This window comes from Macaca mulatta, chromosome 9 (genome assembly GCF_049350105.2).
Source record: "Macaca mulatta isolate MMU2019108-1 chromosome 9, T2T-MMU8v2.0, whole genome shotgun sequence".
In the NCBI taxonomy this organism is placed as follows: Eukaryota; Metazoa; Chordata; class Mammalia; order Primates; family Cercopithecidae; genus Macaca; species Macaca mulatta.
The window spans coordinates 37024-55126 of NC_133414.1; the positions used below are offsets into that span (position 1 = coordinate 37024).

The following is an 18103-nucleotide window of genomic DNA, read 5'->3' on the forward strand; positions in this document are numbered from 1 at the left end:
CACAGCCTCTTTCTGATATTGTGAGTAATATCATCTCCCCATCTGAAAATTTTCATCTCCTTCTCAGACGATTGTACACCCCCAGTGTGCACATCCTCAGAGGGAGTAACCCCCTCTGTATTAGGAGTCATATCAGCCTCTTCCTCCCTGAATATTCAGAACAGTATCCCAGGGTTGTTTCTACTTCCAGTGGTACTGATTGTCATATCCTCCTCTCCCAAGCAGAAGTTCGAAACACTATTATGGGGGGTGTACACCGTCTGTGATATAGAAATTAAGATCGTCCTCTCCCTGGTGGATATCAGGAACAAGTCTATTAATCATTAATATTAGTAATTATATTAATATTAATAATAATTATTGATATTAATGATCACAATAAAGAGAGTAAAAATTAATACTGGTTTAAAATGTTAATGATTTGTAACAATAATTATTAGTAGTATCACTATTAATAAGAATATTATATTAGCAATTAATGTGACTTAAATCAATACCCAGTGATGCTGGGAATCAAATAATAATTAGTATTAGGAACTAATATTATTTGATGACATTAATATTAATAATTAATTGAAAGCATGCATAATCATGTATTTAAAATCATTATCCGTAATTAATAATGGTATCCTATAAATTTTTAGTATCATTCATAATTATTAAAATCGATCATTGATGATTAATAATCATATTATTGTTCCTAATTCCACAGGAAGTGTAAACCTACTTGTGATGCTGTTCTTAATATCCAGGGACGGAAAGCAGGATTTTAGTTTTTTTTTTTTTTTTTTTTGAGATGGAGTCTCGCTCTGTCGTCCAGGCTGGAGTGCAGTGGCCGGATCTCAGCTCACTGCAAGCTCCACCTCCCGGGTTCACGACATTCTCCTGCCTCAGCAGCCTCCCGAGTAGCTGGGACTACAGGCGCCCGCCACCTCGCCTGTCTAGTTTTTTGTATGTTTTAGTAGAGACGGGGTTTCCCCATATTAGCCAGGATGGTCTCGATCTCCTGACCTCGTGATCCGCCCGTCTCGGCCTCCCAAAGTGCTGGGATTACAGGCTTGAGCCACCGTGCCCGGCCGGATTTTAGTTTTAATATCACAGGAGGTGTACGCTCACCACGTGATGCTGATCCTAATATAAAGCGGGGCAGAGTATCACATGACTCCAAACATAGCAATGAATGGATAGCTACCTGGTAATATTGCTCCTAATATTCCCGGAAGAAGCCTATGCTATTAGTCCGAATATGGCACTGAGGGTACAGCTCTTCTGAGATACTGTTCCTAGTATGCGGAGGGGGAGAGGATGATAATAATTCGCAGGCTGTGTGCTCCCGCCCAGTGATATTGTAATTACTATCCTGGGAGGGAGAGGATGATATTGCACTCTGTACAGCAGGAGGCGTACACCCAGTCTGGGATATTGTTCCTAATATCCATGGAGGGGACAGGCTGATATTACTCGCAATGTGGCACAGGGTGGACATTCACCCTGTTTCATCCTTCTCAATATTCCAAGGCCGAGAGACTGATATTAATCTCAGTATCACAGACACTGGACAACCCCTTGTGATACTCTTCCAAATATCCAGAGCAGGTTCCCAGCAGCCACCCCCAGCCGGCCCCCCTGGCTTCTGGGAGCCCCGTCGCAGGGGGTGCAGGCATGACCCCCTATCAGGCTCCCAGCCACCACCCCAGGCCCGCCCCCCCGGCTTCTGGGAGCCCCGTCGCCGGGGGTGCAGGCACGCCCCCCGATCGGGCTCCCAGCCGCCACCCCCGGCCCACCCCCCGGCTTCTGGGAGCCCCATTGCCGGGGGTGCAGGCACCCCCCGTGATCGGGCTCCCAGCCGCCACCCCCGGCCCGCCCCCCCGGCTTCTGGGAGCCCCGTCGCTGGGGGTGAATGTCCCCTTTGTCCTTATCAGCATGTAGCTAGCAATATTGTGACATTTTTACTGCAGAGTGAATGATGACTGGGGCATCTTAAGAGGAGTTGTAGGGTGTTTCTTTCTGCATAGGTACCTCTTCTCCCTCCTACCCGCAATTGACAAGTGCCCATCCACTCCAGCATTAGAGATGCTACTAATATGTGAATTTTTGGTGGTCCCTCCAGGTGAGCCTTCCCAGACTTTCCCTTTTCCAGGAGCTCAACCTCCTGTTCATGTCTAGCTGTCTATCTACTCTAACAGAGCCTACTATCCTGTGTCTTTCCCAAAAATAGTGAGGGAACAATGAATTGGAAACCATAGCAAATGATATACATGTAGATGAAAACTTTACAACTTACACAAATAATCACTCAAAATCATCCTTACACTAAAAATGCAAGACTATACAATTTCTAGAAGAAACTATAGAAGAAAAGCTATGTGCCTTTGGGTTTGGTAATGAATTTTAACAAATGGCAAAAAAGGTTGATATACCCAGAAGAAACGACAATGTGAATTTCTTAATATTTATAAATATTTAAAGTTTATACTCTGGAAAATACCTTGTGAAGGGAACAAAAAGACATGTCACATATTGAAAGAAAATATTTGCAAAATACAGATCTGAGAAAGACTTTGTATTCAAAATACATACAAAATTCTTAAAACTGAACAATAAGTTAAACAGCCCAATTAAAAATGCACACAGATCTGAACGAACACCTCACCAAAGATGATCTACAGAAGGCAAGTAAACATACCAAAAGATGCTCAACATAGTACATAACTGAAAACCACAATGAGATAGCACAGCTGGTCTATACCTCTTACAACTGCTAAACTCTTTAAAAAATGACAAATTGCTGGAGGAAAAACAAGAACTCTTTTCATTGCTGGTGGGACACTGTGTATAAGACCAAAATATGCCACCCTAAAATATAATGGCAGGAAACCAGAATATGCCACCCAAAAATATGTCCCTTTGGCTTAAGAATTATTCCAAGCTGATTATTTTGAAAAAAAAAAAAAAAAAAAAGCCAACAAAGGAAGTTCTGAAAACAGAGTAGAAGTTACCCTTGTGTAAGGAAAATTTACATCTATAAAGGAAATCCCCATTTAAAAGCTACCTCTCTCTCTCAGCACCAAGAAGAGAAGGGTAACTAAATCACTAAAGAGTTTTATCAATAAGGTATACATGTTTTTAAAACTTTTCTGTTTTTCTCATTTTAATCTGTTGTTTGTTACAGAGGGTCCTATCTAAGAATTCCAAAAACACAGAAAATTGTTTGTCCTCCCCTATTACAAGTTGGGCAGTTTTTTCCAAAGCTAAACAACTCTCACCTTACAATCCAAAAATCACATTCCTAAGTATTTTGACAACTACTTTGATGTTATTTCTAAATAAAAGCTACCATGCAGTTATTTACAGAAGCTCTATTCATAATGACCAAAGGAAAAAAAGAATCAGAAAGTCTTATAGTAGATGACTGTGTGGGAATCCACTCAGACATCAAGAGTTCTTATAAAGATTATTTAAACGAAAACATTTGAGATACTGAAGATAAAGGAAGAAATCTTACCAGAACTTACTTTATCCAATTAAAGCAGAGCTCCCAGAAAAATACAGCTGCCATTAACTCCATCCAAGGAGTTTCTTGCAAATTCAGCTGCCATGAAGACAGTGTACTCTTTCCCATTAGCATTGATAAATGAAAATGAAATCCTAAGCTCCCAACTGACTGAACAGACCAACTCTTGGCTGAGGGAACCCCAGAGTAACTTTCAAAACTGAGTTCTCAGCTTGGCCAGGATGGGATGATGGGGGTCAGATACACCGCGTTATTCCCCCTCGTTTGCTAACCATGATGAGGCTTTCTTCCCTAAGGATTAAACAGAAACCAGCCCTTTCAAAGGTGCCACCACTGATATCAACCTGTCCTTTCTTGCCTAATAAGAGACCACCCATGATGGAGAGGTTCTGGCCTGTGTACAGAGGATGCACAGAGCGAGTTTTCATGTCCTCTGCTTCACCTTTTAATGTCAGAGGGCTGAAAACTCTACCCTGGGATCGTGCTAACACTGCCATCTTTTGTACATGGGACCCATGAAGAAGCAAGAAACTCAATTGCACAAGCATGCATTTCTCCTTTCATAAATATTCATGACTCCTCCTAGAGTTTATTAAATATATGTTTTTGCCAATTCCACTCAGCATAAATTACTATTTCCTTTACATCTCCCTTGAAGCATCTGTTTCTGGCTTCTGGCTGGAGGCTATGCTTCCCAGTCTGTGAGAAGGACAATCCTGCAGGCTGCAACTCTTTATAGGAAATAAATCTCTCATTGGGTGTGGTGGCTCATGCCTGTGATCCCAGCACTTTGGGAGGCCAAGGCAGGTGGATCACCTGAGGTCAGGGGTTTGAGACCAGCCTGGCCAACATGATGAAACCCTGTCTCTACTAAAAATACAAAAAAATTAGTCAGGCTTGGTGGTGGGCATCTGTAATCCCAGCTAATTGGGAGGTTGAGGCAGGAGAATCGCTTGAACCCAGAAGGTGGAGGTTGCAGTGAGCTGAGATCGCACCATTGCACTCCAGCCTCGGTAACAAGAGTGAAACTCTAAAAAAAAAAAAAAAAAAAAAAAAAACCATAAAAATAAAGAAATGTCTCCTTTCCAAATTTATGAAATTGTCATTTTGTTAATCATTTTGGATGCTGAAGAACTTGTAATCCAATGAGTAGAAATGTTGGTACCCCATTTATGGCTGTCAACCTGCCAATTCTCAGGAGTTTGTATGATCCTAAATCTGAAAGAATCTCATCCCATTAGGATTCTTGTCTCCTTTTCTGTTGCCTTTGCCCACTGGCTCTGCCAACAGGGGTCTTTCTTTCTCCTTGGCTATCTTTGGATAGGGGGTCTCCATCTTCTGTACCACCTTAAGGAATGCCTTTTGCATGCATGGCTAAGTCATTGAAAAGCCTACAGTTTCAGTAACATTTTGAGTGAGTACTCTGTGAAGCTGGGTTGGAATCTCAGGCTTCTTTGTCTGGAAGGTAACTCTTGGGATACAAGTTTCTTATCCTAGCTTTGGTTTTGAGGCCTCTGTGTTCTCCTCTTGGGTTGGAAGTTATTCCTGGCTTTTTGTTTCATGGTGTCTCTGTGATCTTGATCTTGCTCTTTTCATGGGAACTTCTCAGTTGACTAAATTCTCCCTTCTCAAACCTCTGCTGACTATGTGTTCCACCAATATGGAGCTAATTCTGTCTACTTCCTTTCCTGTTTACATGACTTTACTAAGAATAAGAATTATTTAGAACTTAAATGGCTCCTTTGAGAAAATTTTTATCTTCCAAACTGCCTCCTTTTAGATCTTTCTCTTCCCATTTGAGTCTCTCAACTCCCTACAATCACTGAAACTTTAGGCACCCTGCTCCATGCCTTGGAGGCTCTCAACATGCTCAAGAATCTGCAAAAGCAAACACCTGGGGCTGAAAAATAAAACAGAAAAAAAAATTATTTCTCAGCCTCTGTAAGATTGTATGTCAAAACAAAAGAAAATCTTACAAATCTCCAAAATTATTAGCGAGAAAAAAGCTTTAGCCCTCATATGAAGAAGGTAAAAACTTGTTCCGTTTTCCAGAAACACAGTTATAATACAAATAAAAAATGGGGCAAAGACAAAAACCAAGTCTTCTGTATAAACTAGTAAATTTTGTATTATTGTAATCACATTAGTCAGGGTTCTCCAGAAAGACAGAATCAATGTGATATATGTAGATAGATAGATGAGAGAAGACTCATTAGGGGAATGGGTTCACATAATTATGGAGGCTGAGAAGTTCCACGATAGCCTATCACCAAGTTGGAGAACTAGGAAAGCGTAGCATGGCTCAGTCCAGGTCAAAAGGACTCAGAATGAGGGAAGCCAATGGTGTAACTCTCATTCTGAGGCCAAAGGCCTGAGACCCTAAAGTTCTGATGTCAAGGGCAGGAGAAGAAGGATGTTTCCATTTCAGAAGGAGATAATTCCCCTTTCCTCTTCCTTTTTGTTCTATCTGGGTTCTCAACCAATTGGATGGTGCCTGTATTCATCCATTTATACACTGCTATGAAGAAATACCCGAGTCTGAGCAATTTATAAAGAACAAAGAGGTTTAATGCGCTGACAGTTCCACATGGCTGGAGGGGCCTCACAACCATGGTGGAAGGGGAAGCAAAGACGTCCTTCTTCACATGGCAGCAACAAGGAGAAGTGCTGAGCCAAATGGGAAAAGCTCCTTATAAAAACATCAGATCATGAGAACTCACTCACTATCATGAGAACAGCATGGCAGTAACCACCACCATGATTCAATCACCTCCAACTGGATCCCTCCCACGACATGTAGGAATTATAAGAACTACAATTCAAGATGAGATCTGAGTGGGGACACAGCAAAACCATATCTGTGCCCATCTACATTGGGTCAGGGTTATCTCAGTGTCTTCCAGAAATACCCTCACACATATGCCCAGAAATTGTGTTTTACCAGCTGTGTGTCTCTTAATCCAATCAAGTAGATGTCTAAAATTAACCATCAGAATATTTATGCCTGATTCATGCCTGAAATTTCAGGATGAAAGCTATGAAATCTCTATTTGTGTTTGTATGTCTATTAATGTGTGTTATGTATATGTGATATTTTCTTAACTCAGGTTAGGGTTGCAAAATTCATTTATAAAATTCTTTAAAAGTGTTCTATTCTAACTTGGCTTGGAAAAAAATAAGCATTTATAAATAAATATTCACCAAACTCCTAGAAATATAGGAACTGGTCAAATGTTTTTTAAGTTAACACGATTTGGATAAAACTTAGTTAAATAAGGTTAATATAATATTTTTGGTGTAATAAAACAACTATGTCTTCAAAGTTACCACTATCGAATATAAAGCAAACATAAATTCCTATTCTGCTTGAGTTCTACTCAAATAAGCTAATATTATACTTACTAGAAACGTAAAATCTTAAAGCTTTTAAATTTGATTCTAATTAAGTTGTCATTCTTATGAAAAACATTATTTCTTTTTTATGGTGAAAAGATATACATATATTTAGAGTTAGTCAGTTGGACTCGGTTTAGATGATCCCAATTTTGTTGCAACATCCAAAGCATCATAATCAGGAGCGAGTCGAACATATGCCTTCTTCTCTTTATCAGGTCGAATCAGGATGTTGACTGTGGCCACATCCATGTCCCAGAGCTTCTTCACAGCCTGTTTAATCTGGTGCTTGTTGGCTTTAACATCCACAATGAACACAAGTATGTTGTTTTCTTCTATCTTCTTCATGGCCGACTCAGTGGTCAGCGGAAACTTGATGATAGCATAGTGGTCAAGCTTGTTTCTCCTGGGGGTGATCTTCTGAGGATATGTGGGCTGCCTCCGGAGTCGCAGTGTCTTGGGCCACCTCAAGGTGAATGACATGCGGATCTTCTTTTCTGTATGTTGCTGTGGACACCTTTCAACACTGCCTTCTTGGCCTTTAAAGCTTTGGCTTTGGCTTTGGCTTTAGGAGGGGCAGGAACTTCCTTCTTCACTTTCGGTGCCATCTTGTGAAAAGCGAAAAACATTATTTCAAAAATAATTTGTTTACTGTAAATCTGCTTAATAGTAGTTTCCAAAATACTTTTGGTAATTTTTAATCTTAAAGTTAAGCTAAGTAAAAGATTTGCATTAAATATCTAGACCATTTATAAATAAGATACAAAACTAAAACATTAATTACTGAACATAAATAATTAAAGTTTATATAATTTTCGCTTCTTATTTTTACAGAAAGACTAAAGATATTTTGGACCATTAATAAACATGTTTTTGTCTACCACAATGAGAAATTGTACGATGAGGAAACACATCCATGTAGATGTTGGGAGATGGTATACTCATACATTTTCTAACCTACTATGGAATGCTAATATATGACAGTGTATAACTGTTTACTTGTTAGTTTTCTCTGGAAAATAAAAGATTACTAAGTATTAAAATTATAATCAATATGTGTAAATAAAACTACTAGAAGCAATAGAATAACTAGAAACAACTCTATGCAAAGCATGCAAGAAAAGTAGGGCATGATTCACAAGTAAAGTAGGATGTATTTTTTATAAGGAATACCTTACAAAAAATACAAATAAAAAGAGATATCTAACCTTCCCTGTGTTATATTTGTATCAGTAAAATGTTGTTTTCACAAATTATATAAAATTCCTGGAAATTTGTCAATGTCCTCCTTATCCATGCTATGTGCCAGTATAGAGTTATGAGTCATAATTCCAATTATTATTCTAAATGTTGTGCCGGGTGCAGTGGCTTATGCCTGTAATCCCAGCACTTTGGGAGGCCGAGGTGGGTGGATCACAAGGTCAGGATATCAAGACCATCCTGGCTAACATGGTGAAACCCCATCTCTACTAAAAATACAAAAAATTAGCTGGGCGTGGTGGCAGACACCTGTAGTCACAGCTACTCGGGAGGCTGAGGGAGGAGCATGGCGTGAACCTGGGAGGCGGAGCTTGCAGTGTGCTGAGATCACGCCATTGTACTCAAGCCTGGGTGACAGAGCGAGACTCTGTTTCTAAATAAATAAATAAATAAATGTTGTATGCCACAGAAAAAATCAAATATCCTTGTCAACTGTGGTATAATCACAGCCATTTCATACTCTTTGTCATTTAGATATTATTTCCCCCTGATGCTTTCCTGAAAGCTCCTGCGATCAGCTACAGGTCAGAATGTTCATCTCCGATACAGGACTCCCTCTGAGACTCATGGAAAAGAGTATGACAGGTACTCTGGTTAAAGACTTCTGATGATATTGCTTAAATAACTTTAAGACCATACACTTGACTCAGTGAAGATCTCCAGAAGCCTGGTGGAGAAATTGATGGGGTCATGAGACTGCTAACCCAAGATCCAGCAAGACTGGAATTGATTACGTGGCACTGAATGAACTGATGAAAATTGATTATAATTTTATAGCTTTTTAGAGCATTGCTGGTTCTTTAATGTTCTAGTTTCTGAATTTAAGAAATCTCTTTCTCTTAATTTAACTGTAACTTACAACAATTTTGTAGATTATACTTTTGTAAACAGAAATGAAGCGTTTACATTTTTTTCCCTGCCTAATCTCTCCAGAATTTTGAAATTCTTACTGAATACTCTTTTTTTCATGATGATATAGTTATTAGCAAAAGTCCAGTAAGAATCTGTTCACCTTATAACAGGACATAATTGGAAAATTTGGTTATATTATCAAGATTTTTACTGGAACATCATATTTTAGAAGTGTACCTAAGATCAGTTATGACCAGCAATTTTAAGGAAGTAAGGTTGACTATTATGGAGACAATGCTTACAAAGCACTGTGAGAAATGGGAAAGTTCTTCTTCAAAGATTGTAAAAAGTCACAATTTCTTACTATAAGATTGCTATCCACTATTTGTGTGTGTGTGTGTGTGTGTGTGTGTGTGTGTGTGTGTGTTCCAAATCAGTTGTCCTAGCTTGCTCTGGCATGCCTGGACAGAACTAGACAAGCCCCAGCCCATAGTGTATGCCATTCCTTATTTGGAGATGCTTCCTTAACTATCCCTGGCAACTTCCTTTTCTTTCTTTGTTCTATTCCCCTTACCTAATTAAGAAAGTTTTAAACTAATAGCCAATTGGGTAAAGTGTAAAATGTGAGGTCCTATTCCAGCCAATGGTAACTGGACACAGCAGTAGGGTAGACACATCAGGTTATAAGTAACTCTGTCTCCTTTGTTCGGTGTGCTCTTGTGGCTGGACAGCTATTGAGTAGCACCCTTTCTGCAGAAAGTAAAGCTCGCCTTGCTAAGAGATTATTTGTTCCCATGTTAATTCTTTTTTTTTTTTTTTAGAACACCAAAAACTTCGTTCCCAACAGCACTCTGAGAAAAGTCAGCCTGATACTTACATTACAGGGTTCACAGCCTTACAGGTTAGTAAAGAAGGTCATTTCCTGGTAGGCCCAGGAATTTAGGGATATTTGGGGGGACTCAAGAAGAGAGGAATTCACACAAAGCTATAAGGACTGCAGCTGAAATTTGATAGTATGTTCTTAGCTTGGTTTTTAGCCTGAATGAGGCCTTTAAAAGTCAAATCTGAGATTCTGTATGAAAACTTCCAGCAAAGAAACTTGAAAGCACCTATGTGGTCGTCTCCTGTTCTTGCTGCACTTACGTAAATAATCAAGCAAAATCTAACAAAACTATACTTAGATTTAAAACAAGAATAGTCTTACTTTGATTATGGTCAAAAATGATGGTTACTACAGAGAATAATTTTATGTTTCAATGGAAAACTATAACTTGGCCGGGCATGGTGGCACATGCCTATAATTCCAGCACTTTGGGAGGCCAGGAGTTCTAGATCAGCCTAGGCAACATGTTGGAAACCCCGTCTCTACCAAAAATATAAAAATTAGATGGGCACGATGATATGTGCCTGTAGTCCCAGCTAATCAGGAGGCTGAGGAGGGAGGATCACTTGCACCAAGGAGGTAGAGGTTACAGTGAGCCGAGATTGTTGCACCTTTGCACTCCAGCCTGGGTGACAGAGCCAGACCCCGTCTTGAAAAAAAATTTTTTTTTAAGGAAAGCTATAGTTATTGTGGGTTATCAGATTCTAGTCTTGTTTCTTGTTTTTGGGCTATTTTTACCTCTTTGTAAACTGGATCCTGCCATCTGATGAATTTTGTCCCACAATGATACTTGTGGAATAAGAAGCCAAGTATTGTCTCTCCTACTAATGTATCTATAGTCAGTTAATTTGAAGGTCTCCAACCCTGAAACAAAGTTAGAAGAGGTAGGTTTTGCTCCCCAAAATGCATAACAAAACTGTGGTACATTCATGCAATGGAATACTATTTAGCCATAGAAAGGAACAAGCTATCAACTCACACAAAGACATGAGTGAATCTTGTATGCACATTGCTAAGTGGAAGAAGACAGTCTGAGGAGAATACACACAGTGTGACCTCATTTAATGAGACACTGCAGAAAGCAAACTACACAGATGGGAAACCATTGGCTCCATGGGGTGGGGGTTTCAAGCATTTCATATGATACTTTAGTAGTGGGATACCTACCACAATGCACTGGTCAAAATATGCAGAATTTTACAACCAAATGGGTAAATCAAACTCTATTCAAATTAAATAAAATTACTCAGGATGTGGAGTATCCCAGGACAGAATACATCATGTGAAAAATAATTTAACTATGCTACAAATTACTGTGGTTTGGATGTGGTTTGTCCCTGCAAAAACTCGTGTTGAAATTTGACCCCCAATGTGGCAGTGTGGGGCAGTGGGGCCTAGTGGAAGGTGTTTGGGTCATGGGGACGGATCCCTCATGAATAGATTAATGTTCTCCATGGGGATGAGTGAGTTCTGCTCTCACAGGAATGGATTAATTCCTGCAGGAGTAGGTAGTTAACAAGAGTCTGGGTTCCTTGGCTTCCCTCTTGCTTTCGTTCTTGCTATGTGATCTCTGGTGCACCCCTTGCTCCCCTTCCACTTTCCACCATGAGGTGAAAAAGACTGAGACTCCACCAGATGCAACTGCCCAATCTCAGACATTCCAGCCACCAGTATTGTGAGCCAAAAGGACCTTTTTTATTTATAAATTACCCAGCCTCAGGTATTCTGTTACAGAAGCACAAAACAGACTAAGACACAAATGTAGGAAAAATCTCACTGAAGGTGTAGGGAAAATGGTGTTGACCTGTCACTTTGAAAATTAATAGAATCCGTATGCTGAAGGCAAACAAACTATACTTCATCACTGGATTCTATTTTATAAAATTCTTTCCAACAGAAGCAATTGTGAACAATTGTAAAACCACAGTATCTGTATCTGGAATAAAACAATGACTTACATAAGTCGCAGATGGTAGTAACCAGGTTTCTCACTGTTGAAGTGGGAGGTTACAAATTAGCACGGGGAGAAGGCTAGAATGATTCATGTGCTATTAGATCAGAGGTGGAGACATGAACGTAAACTTATGTTTAGTTTAATATAGATACACACAGTTCTACATAGAAAACTTTATAGTTAGGTGTGTATAGGTAGGTTACACACACACATATACTTCCTAGCATTGCTAATGAGGAACAAGTGCTCATTCAACAATGTGCTCATTCGGCAGCCAGATGTAAGTTTTCCTACCATTCTGAAAGGAATGAGGCTCTTTGAAGAAATGTCTGATACTAGAACTGGGACAGTAAATATAGGAGTCGGGATAATCTTGAAGTATCAGAAAGTAAGTACTAAAAAAAATTAAAATATATCAAAGAAAAATAATAGCCAATAAAAACAGCTACTGATGGCCAACACAGGAATGAATTGTAGTGTTGAATAATAATTAAAGCTGAAAGTAATTATCTAGGTGTCTGTATTTGTATACACAGGTGAATAAGAAAACAGAGTTGCATAGAAATCTCCTTTGCAAAAGAATTCCAAGTAATTGATGTAGACACTCAGCCATCAATAATGTGGAGCCAACTCCTCACTCCGTAAGTGTGGGCTCTGCACAGTGACTTGCTCCAAAAGAACACATGCAGTATGGGCAAGGAGGAAAAATAACTTCACAGTGGAGAAACCTGACAAACAGTAGCTCTTCCAAATGATTCAAGTGAACATAAAAGGTGACAGTTCACCTTGAGAACATGCAGTGACAATGGGGGACATTCTACAAAATTCCTGACCAATCCTCCTCAGTACTATCAAGGTCATCACGACATGGAAAGCCTGACACACTGTCACAGCCAGGATGAGCCCACAGGGACGTGATGACCACATGTCATGCGTGATCCTGGATGGGATCCTGGGTCAGAGTAAGACAGAACCAAGGGCATCCAAATGAAATATAAACTTTAGTTAATAATAGTCTATCAGTATTGGTTCATTAACTATGACAAATTATGTAAGATATTAATAAGCCATGTGAGACACACTGATAGAAGATGTTAATAAGAGATGAAACTAGGTTGCAGCTACATGGGAAATCTCTGCATTTTTTGGGGGGCAATTTCTGAGTAAGTAAAAAAAAAATGATGTAAAATAAAACTTTATTGAAAACAGTTATAATTTTTGAATACTTCTTTGTTTAATTATTTATACCACGAATTACTAGTAATTGACACTGTTAACTAGTCCTGTTTTTTTAAATAAGAGCATTTATGACACAAAAAATTAAACAGTACAGATTGATATATAAATCAAAACAAATGCTCTTTACATGTTTTCTGTTAGAGTAGTCACACATATGTGTAAACTTAATTATCATACTTTTTTCTTGTGCTGTAGTTGTGTCCTGGTTCATTCTTTAAAATGCTGTTCGCCTTAGACCGGGAAAAAAAACCTTACAGACTCTGTTTCAATTCATGGCTAAATATTTTCAAAACAGTGACTTTGTAAAAATATGTTCCAATGGAAAATTGATTCATTGTGATGGGATCACTTATTCCAAAGACTTCTTGTCTTCATTTCGTGTCCATGGCTACCTTTTAGCCATAATACAACAGAATTGTCCATGTGTTTCTTGTTGTTCTGAAGGGTTATAGATATACAGGGGTTGGTTATATTCGTGTTTATTTACATATATGTTTAAAATTGTCCATATAAGGGTTTTAAAGATTACATTGGAAGCCTTATGTTTTAAAATGTACTCAGAATTTGTTTTAACCAGGGATGTTAAGACCTGGAGACATGGAAGTGACTGTCCCATTCAAACTCATAGATCCCTAGAAATAGGAGGCACAGGGACGCCCCAGGCAGAGGCAGGAGAGGGGAAGGCACGGGCAGGATCCTCTGCTGTAGTCTCTGTGGGACAGCAAGGGCAGGCAGGGCAGGCAGGCTTAGGCTGCCCAGCGTTAATAGCTTCAGCAGGCTCTGGGGCATAGGGGCCATTTCTAGTTGTCTAGTACCTCACCCTGTGGTGATTAAGGAAGGGCGGTATTGTCTCCTACAGTATCAGAGCTAGATAAAGTAGGTGGTTAGGAGTATGGGTTCTGAATTGGTAGTTTAATTGGCTGGTCCTGGGAAAGACAATCTTTTCCCAGTATAGACTAGATGCTAGAGCGTCAAGAAAACAGAAAATAAGAAAATATAATTAATGCATTCTGTGTGTACAGATGGAGTCTTCTTTTGCTTCCCCAAAGGAAGAGTCCACAGGAGCCTGGCACTCCTGGACCTGAGGAAACCCTGAAAATGTTGGTATCTGCAGATCCTCTCCAAAAAGAGGTCGCCAATCTCCTAAGACTACAAGCTGATCCCAGCATTCTGGGAGCCAAGAGGGAGAAAGAATCCGCTGATCTCCCTGCTCAGTAAATTGGCTTTCACTAAATACTGTCTTTGCATAAGCAGCATTATCCAGTGTCCTGGAGCTTAGAAAAGTTCTGTTTCAGTATCTGAAGAAAATAAATTGTTTCTTTTTCTGATGTCAGGGAGGAGCATTTGACTGCCAGTGTGGACTGAGGGGTCTTGGGATCAGTCTTCCCAATGTGCTTTGAACCGACCCTCTGTGTCTGCCTCACCATCTCCTCAGCTTACCTAGACACTTGGGAACCCTAACACAAGCCCTTCTAGGAGTCTGTGGTGTGGCTTAGCTGCCTCTGTAGGAATCTCTTGGGGTTAAACATTTTCCACTCTGCTAAGTCAGTGCCATCTGTTCTTTGGCTTCATCTTCAGAAGACCCTGAGCCCTTCCCCACCCTCCTTGCCCCACCCTCCACACCAACTGCGTGGCGCCCTTGAGGCCATAGGGTTGCTACCATAGGATTTTTGTATTGAGTGCTCTCATTCCAAGCAACTGTGAGAGATTTCTATGGCAGGGCCTCCGGGTTCCTGTCAAATTAAATTGTAGTTGACTGGTGGGTGCTATTTAAGAAGCATCCCCCTTTCTCCTTCCTAACAGAGCCCTGAATTATTCAGTCACGTGGTTTGAAACATGGGGTGGGTCCCGGTTGACTTAACCAGCACTGTCTCACCCTGTGTCACAGTTACTGGTTCCAAAGTGAGTGCATAACTGAGGCTCATGCCAGGTGCCACACAGCACTCCCTTGGTCCCCCTAATGGACTTTGGGATGGGCGGGGTCTGAGTTGTTCCAATTAGAGTCAAATACAAGTTGTGCTAGGTTGTTAGGAACAAGGGTGTGCTTGTTCATGCTCCCTCTTTGGTGAAGAATGCAACCTCAGAAATTGTTCCTGGAGATTTTGCCACATGCAGAATTATTCTGACTTCACTGAAGGCAGAGCAGAAAATTGGGAAGAGACTGAGTCCTGGTAACATCCATGAGCTTCTGTGCTCAGATTCACACTGAAGCCTGGCCTCCTTCTGAACTACCCACCTGAGTCAATAAATTCCCCTGTATTTAAAGTAAAATTGAGCTGGATTTTTAGTTACTTGCACCTGCAGGTGTTCTGTGAAGCTGGTACTGTGAGTTTGCATCTGAGAATATTTACAGTGTTTCTCTCATGGTTGAGTCAATCATTTCAAGGATGCTCTGAGGGTAAAAAGAACGATGAATTGTGAAGCAGTGAATTGTGCTGCCAGGCACAATTCATTGGACAATAGAAAGCCTCATCTCCTGGGCAGTAGAAAGTTTCATTGTACATAAATTACATATCTTGTTTCTGTCTCAACCTCTTATTTTTTCATATGCAAAGGAGGTAAGGAAATCCAAATAAGTCCAGCAGCTAATATGTCTCTCAGACATGATCCAAAACAGAATTGAATTATGTAAGCCTTGTTAAAATTCATCATCATTCATATTTCTGAATATTTAAATTAGAAATTCTGAAAAAGTAGTTTGTTTCAGAGGTAGTTTGTATGTGGGTAGGTATTTTTTCAGGATCAAAAGTTTATTTTTTATTATCTAATTGAGTTTAATTTACATATAACAAAATTTAGTAATTTTAAGTGTACAAATCAATGCATTTTGACAAATATACATATAGTCATGTACACAACAGTACCATTAAAATACATTTCATTACCCCCAAAATTCTCTTGCATGCTGCTGTAGTCAGTGACCCCTGCCCCACACCACAGCTTCCGGCAGTTGCTTTCTTTCACTCTAGTTTTGTTTGTCTTAGAATATGATACAGGCCACATGCAATGACTCAGGTCTGTAATCCTAGCACTAGATTGAGAAGCGGGGATCACTTGAGCCCAGGAACTTGAGACCAGCCTGGGCAACATGGCAAAACCCCATCTCTTAAAACACACACACACACACACACACACACAAATTAGCCAGGTGTGGTGGCACACCCCTTTGGTCCCAACCCCTTTGGTCCCAGATACTCAGGAGGCTGAAGAATCACCTGAGCCTGGGAGGTCAAGGCTGCGGTGATCTGTGATCACATCACTGCACTCCAGCCTTGGTGACAGAGTGAGATGTTATCTCAAAAAAGAAGTATTTGATATAAATGGAATCATATAGAATATTCTCTTATACCTAGTTTCTTTCATGTATTCTAATGCCTTTGAACGTCCATGTGATTTCCAGTGTATATGTCATTCTTATGTTGGGCAGTAACCGTTGTAGGAATATATTACAGCTTATCTACTCTTCAGTGATAGACTATTTTAAAAATATTTGGCCATTAAGAAGAAAGTTGTTATGAATACTTATATTCAGACCTTTGTGTCAACAGATTTTCACTTCTCTTGGTTGAAAACTTAGGAGGAATTATTATTTTTTTAGGTTACGGATTTTTAAATGATTGTCAGTTGCCAGTTACTTTAAAAAAAATGTAAGTTCTTAAATTTTAAAGTTTAGGATGCCTGACTACCCTGACAAAAACAAGCAATGGGGAAAGGATTTCCTATTTAATAAATGGTGTTGGGAAAACTGGCTAGCCATATGAAGAAAACTGAAACTAGACCCCTTCCTTACACCTTATACAAAAATTAACTCAAGATGGATTAAAGACTTAAACATAAGACCTAAAACCATAAAAACCCTAGAAGAAAACCTAGGCAATATCATTCAGGACATAGGCATGGCCAAAGACTTCATGACTAAAACGCCAAAAGCAACGACAACAAAAGCCAAAATTTACAAATGGGATCTAATTAAACGAAAGAGCTTGTGCACAGCAAAAGAAACTCTCATCAGAGTGAACAGGCAACCTACAGAATGGGAGAAAATGTTTGCACTCTATCCATCAGACAAAGGGCTAATATCCACAATCTACAAGGAACTTAAACAAATTTACAAGGAGAAAAAAAAACCATCAAGAAGTGGGTGAAGGATATGAACAGACACTTCTCAAAAGAAGACATTTATGTGGCCAAGAAACATATGAACAAAGGCTCATCATTACTGGTCATTAGAGAAATGCAAATCAAAACCACCATGAGATATCAACTCATGTTAGTTAGAATGGCGATCGTTAAAAAGTCAGGAAACAACAGATGCTGGAGAGGATGTGGAGAAATAGGAACACTTTTACACTGTTGGTGAGACTGTAAATTAGTTCAACCATTGTGGAAGACAGTGTGGCAATTCCTCAAGGATCTAGAACCAGAAATACCATTTGCTCCAGCAATCCCATTACTGGGTATATACCCAAAGGGTTATAAATCATTCTACTATAAAGACACATGCACACGTATGTTTACTGCAGCACTATTCACAATAGCAAAGACTGGGAACCAACCCAAATGCCCATCAATGATAGACTGAATAAAGAAAATGTGGCACATATACATCATGGAATACTATGCAGTCATAAAAAAGGATGAGTTCATGTCCTTTGCAGGGACATGATGAAGCTGGAAACCATCATTCTTGGCAAACTAACACAGGAACAGAAAAGCAAACACCGCATGTTCTCACTCATAAGTGGGAGGTGAACAATGAGAACACATGGACACAGGGAGGGGAACATCACACACGGGGGCCTGTTGCAGGGTCGGGGCCTAGGGGAAGGATGGCATTAGGAGAAATACCTAACATAGATGACAGGTTGACAGGTGTAGCAAACCACCATGGCACGTGTATACCTGTGTAACAAACCTGCACGTTCTGCTCATGTATCCCAGAACTTAAAGTATATAAAAAAAATAAAAGTCACAGGATGTTTGTGATAGTATCTATTACACTGATGTT

At 39.7% G+C, this 18103-nt stretch overlaps 1 pseudogene; it reads right to left on the reverse strand.

The window, feature by feature from the left end:
* Positions 1 to 6898: 6898 nt before the first annotated feature.
* Positions 6899 to 7515, reverse strand: LOC144330986 (large ribosomal subunit protein uL23 pseudogene; annotated as a pseudogene).
* Positions 7516 to 18103: the final 10588 nt, after the last annotated feature.